The sequence below is a fragment of the Myotis davidii genome, unplaced genomic scaffold, assembly GCF_000327345.1.
Source record: "Myotis davidii unplaced genomic scaffold, ASM32734v1 scaffold201, whole genome shotgun sequence".
In the NCBI taxonomy this organism is placed as follows: domain Eukaryota; kingdom Metazoa; phylum Chordata; class Mammalia; order Chiroptera; family Vespertilionidae; genus Myotis; species Myotis davidii.
Window position 1 is genome coordinate 3,299,364 of NW_006297819.1, and position 5,405 is coordinate 3,304,768.

Genomic DNA, 5,405 nt, shown 5'->3' on the forward strand with positions numbered 1-5,405 from the left:
TTGGACTGTTACTGAACCTCTCTGCACCTCATTTTCTAATCTCTAAAATAGGGATAATAATGGCAACCTATTATTAGCAAAGAACAAATAAATGTATGCAAAGCACAATGAAGCCATTCTTAATACATAGTAGATTTACCTCACAGACTGTACTTTTCTGAAATTTAGGTGACATTTCCAAAGACTATCTCAAAGACTATACTATTTCTTGTTGTTCATTAGTGATGCTAAACATTCCCAATTAAACAACTCATATTCTTTCAGCTCCTAGACATGAGCCTAGTTAATAGGTGTTAACCAGACAGTTATTATCATATATAGTATCAGGATCACTGAGTTTAATATATGCAAAATGTGTTTTGACAAAATTCGAGGTACACCCATCTCAGAAGGGACTCCCTCAGAGAGATAGATACTCAGGGGTTGATGGTTATAAATTGTCCCCAGAGGTCTTCCTGAGCCTCACCTGCTGCAGATCCAGCCTTACTTGGCTTTTCATTCCTCTCAATTTGCTTCTTAGCTTTCATATGTTATGATTAAAATATAGAGTTAGGCCCTGGCCACATGGGTGGCTCAGTTGGTTGGAGCTTCATCCCTTAGACCTGTGGTCGGCAAACCATGGCTTGCAAGCCACATGCGACCCTTTGGCCCCTTCAGTGTAGCTCTTCCACAAAATACCGGCTCTACCACTAAATACCAGCTTCTGCGCATGGGTCATGAAGTTTCAATCACACTGTACGCGCACGCCCGCACAAGGTATTTTGTGGAAGCGCCGGCATTTTGTGGAAGAGCTACACTGAAGGGGCCAAAGAGCCACATGTGGCTCGCGAGCCGTGGTTTGCCAAGCCGCAGTTTGCCAAACACTGCCTTAGACCAAAAGATTTCAAATTCCATCCCCAGTTGGGGGTGAAGGGCTGTTAAGGAGGCAACCGATTGATGTTTCTCCCTCACCTCTCTCTCTCTCTCTCTCTCTCTCTCTCTCGCTGTCTAGCAAAATAGTCAATGAAAACATATCCTAGGGTGGAGATTAAAAATAAGAAAGAAAGAAAGAAAGAAAGAAAGAAAGAAAGAAAGAAAGAAAGAAAGAAAGAAAGAAAGAAAGAAAAAAAGAAGAAAGTTAGGGTTCTGAGTTTAATATTTTTTAATGTTGTAATGAGCCCAGTCAGAGCCAAGCTTTCAAAAACACTTTTCTATGGGTATAAGTGATAGAAGAGGGTATATAATATAAGAAATGTCTTCACCGGAGGCATTTTGTTTATGGATTAGGATCACCCTACCTAGCCTGCTCAGGGCTAGAGGGTGATAAAGGAAGGAAGCAGAGGAGGTGGGAAGAATTGCTTTTTCTGGTGTTTAAACAGACTCATAGATACAATCATTATGTGTGGTCCAGTATAAGGCAGCTAGCAGAAGCCCACATAGTAGGCCATAGAAAGAGGCCAACTCCTTGCCCTTTCAATGAACTCCCCTCATCCTGCTATTTATAGCTTCTTTTCCTTTTTATATACTGGAAGAAAATTTGGAACCTAAGTGGCATAATGAAGTCAAACAGAGTCTAGTACTCAAAACTAGTCATAGGCCTGGATGAATTTTAAGATGACATATGTTAAGCCACAACACTTGGCATCAGTTTTTTCAGTAGTTCACATGCAAATTTCATCTAATACTATAAATGAGGTCATTACAATCACTAATCCATTTTTATGGAGATTCTAAAGCTAAGTAAATTAAGTACCTAGACTAGGTCCCACAGATAATAAGAGTTATGACTCCAAAACACTGTTAGCTGCTAAAATGCATTGCTACTCAATGGATCTCTATACCTCATTACTTCTGGTCCTTAGAAAATTAGACTATGTAGTGGACGTTTTTGTGTTGAAATGAAATTAGCATTCTCAAAGGTCCACCTATTAGGCCCAGCCATGGAGAACAAGCTGATATCATCATCTAGTAGCAAGTCCTCCATGTGTTTCTGATCAAATATCAGCGACTTCAATCACCCTCAGAAGCCTCAGTATTTAAAACCTGACCCATCTTGGATGCCTTCCTCTGGACATTTTACATTCGGTCTATGAGCCTCTGAAAATTACTTCCTAGAAGGGAACTCAATATTTCAAATTCAGGCCAGTGTGGCTCACTTGGTAAGAGTGTGGTTCTGTGCACTGAAGGGTCCTGGGTTCAATCCCAAGTCAAAGTACATATCCAGGTTGCAGGAAGTAACCAATCAATGTTTTTTCTCCTCTCTCTCTCTCTCTCTCTCTCTCTCTCTCTCTCTCTCTCTCTCCCCCCCCCTTACCCTTAGCCTCTCTCTAGAATCAATGAAGAACATATCCTCAGGTGAGGATTTAAAAAAACAATATTCCAGCCCTAGCTGATTTGGCTCAATGGATAAAGTGTCAGCCCATAGGCCAAAGGATCCTGGGTTTGATTCCAGTCAAGGGTAAGTACCTCAGTTGCAGGCTTAATCCCTGGTCTTGTCGCATGCGGGAGGCAACCTATCAATGTGTCTCTCTCACATTGATGTTTCTCTCTGTGTGTCTCTCTCCCTCCCTTTCACTTTCTCTAAAAAATATATCAATGGAAAAATATCATAGGCTGAGGATAATAAAAAACAACAAACAAACAAAGAATTCCAAATTTAATTTGAACAATATGAAATCAAATTCAATACCACCCCCCTCCTGCTTCAGCAATAGAAGTTATGGGATGATAGAGGAATGAGGAAGAGAAAAGCACACACTGATGTGATCTTGGCAAAAAAAAAATAATATATATGTGTGTGTGTGTGTATATATATATATATATAAAATAACCAGTGTTGTTTTGATCCCTATCAATAAACCCACTAGTCCATATAGCCAATCCCAGAAAATGCCTAGGTTTATATAATTTTAGATTAGCACATTAACTCATTAAACTATCAGGAAATTTCCCAACTATAGGTTAGATAATAACATCATTTTAAAAGAAGGTGAAGAGTGGTGAGGCCAGATCTCAGTTCTATTCTCATATCTCTTTTAATTTCATAGAAAAATGATGTTGTTTCTATAATAAACCCAACAGTCACTGGGCTTGACTACAGGCTCTGTCAGATAGTCTGCCATTTTATGGCTAGCACTTGAGAGAAGCGTGTCAGCAATTGAGGTAGAAAATACATTTTGTCTTTTTACTCCCCCTTCCAGGAGTTTACTTTTTTAACTTTTAGTCTTAACCTTTTACCTGCGGTATTGGTGTACTAGTGCTACCATAACAAAATGCCACAGACTCTGGGGCTTAGAGAGCAGACATTTATTTTCTCACAGTTCTGGAGGTTGGAAGACCAAGGTCAAGGTTGGCTACCTCTGAGGTCCACAAGGGAAAGATGTATTCCAGAGCCCTCTCATGCCCTACAGCCGCCCTCTCACTGCCGCTTCATATGGTGGTCCCTCTGTGCCTGTACACCCTGGTGTCTTTCTGTGTCTGAATTGCCTTATTAAAAGACATTAGTCCAATTATATTGAAGCCCACCCATATGACATCATTTAACCTTAATTACACCTTTAAAGGACCTATCTACAAATACAGTCACATTCTGAGGTACTGGGATTAGGGCTTCAACATATGATTTTTTTGGTGGGGGTGGGGGGACACAATTCAGTCCACAAAACCAGCATTCTTTATCAGTATTTTCTGACTTTATTCATTTATTCAACATTTTCTATGTTGCAAAAACATCTTACCCTTAAGGAGGTACACACAAATATATGAAAAACAAAACAAATGCTGTTTTCACAAAACAGGATTTGATGCCAAATCTATGTTATAAGAATTCAGAATAGGAAAGAAATCACTATGGACCAGGATAGGTTTTTATTTCATGATTAGGATTTAAACAGGTGGAGAAAGCACAACGAGTTTTAGAGGAGGGAAAGGCATCACATTAGAAAAGGCAAAGTGCACAAATAATCTGCACAACCAGGGGACTATTGATGTACAGAAGAGGGGAAGCTGTAAAGGAGAGCTGAGAGAACCTTGGAAGGGGAGGCTACACCCCCAGATTAAGAAGGACCTGAAGGGTCAGGATATTAATGGCTTAGGAAGGCCACAAGAAATTTCCACAAACTTAAAATGACAAATTTATTCTCTCATATTTCTCTAAGTCTGAAATCAAAGTGTTTGCAGGATTAGTTCCTTCTGGAGGCTATGAGGGAGACTCCATTCCATACCTTTCTGCTAGCTTCTAGTGACTGTGGGCGGTCCCTGCCTTTCCTTGGTATGTAGATGCATCACTCCAATTTTCCTCCATCTCAGATGGCCTTCCCCTCTTTTTATCAGAACACCTGTCATTGAATCTAGAGCCCACTCTAAATCCAGGATGATCTTATCTCCAGATCCATAATTTACATGTATCTGTAAAGACCCTTTTCTCAAGTAAGGTCACATATACAGGTTCTGGAGGTTAGGACTTGGATATAGCTTTTTTAGGAACACAAGACATCACTATAGGGCCGTGGTCGGCCAAGTGCGGCTTGAGAGCCACATGCGGCTCTTTGGCCCCTTGAATGTGGCTCTTCCTACGCCTTAGAAGTACCCTAATTAAGTTAATAACAATGTACTTACCTATATAGTTTAAGTTTAAAAAATTTGGCTCTCAAAAGAAATTTCAATTGTTGTACTGTTGATATTTGGCTCTGTTGACTAATGAGTTTGCCGACCACTGCTATAGGGGATCAGACATCGGTTTGTGAGGATGAATATTTTAGGGAATGCCTATGTAATGTTGTATAGTATAGAATAGAGAGAAAGATATAAGGGGGCCCAGTGGAGAAACAGAAAATCACTCTAATGCCTAAAGCAGGGAGAGAAGGTGGAAGAGAATGTGGACTATCACTTGTTGAGTGCCTAGCATGTTTCATGTATGACCTATTTTATGATTTACATATTCTGTCTCATTTACCTCACAGAGAATATTCAGGGGGGGAGAAAAAAGGGACGAACCAAAAATGGTTTGAAGACTGAACTTGGGAAGCTTGGAGAATGAAATTACAAAATTCAGATGTGAGGAGACCCCAAAAGAGACCTGGTATTGTGAGGAAGGTTTGATAGTGTTCATTTTATGGAAGTGCCAAAATGTTCAAGTGCAACACAAGACAGATTGTGAGAGAGAAGACTCTGAAGTTGTCTGAGCCTGCCCAAGTCTTTCAGGCAGACATGGCTGCACCTGTGGTATGATGTCACCATATTAATTAGGCCGACCGTATTTCAGTATGGCCTTACTGCCAGAATTCATCCTGTTTCCCGCAGGCAGACAAGGGTATGAAGCCAACACCTGTATGATTTTTAGGACCGTCTAAATCTCCATCTCTCCTTCCAGTCTTGCCTCAACTCCTTTCAGAATTTCTTCTTCCAGCACACCCTGGAGGCCATCC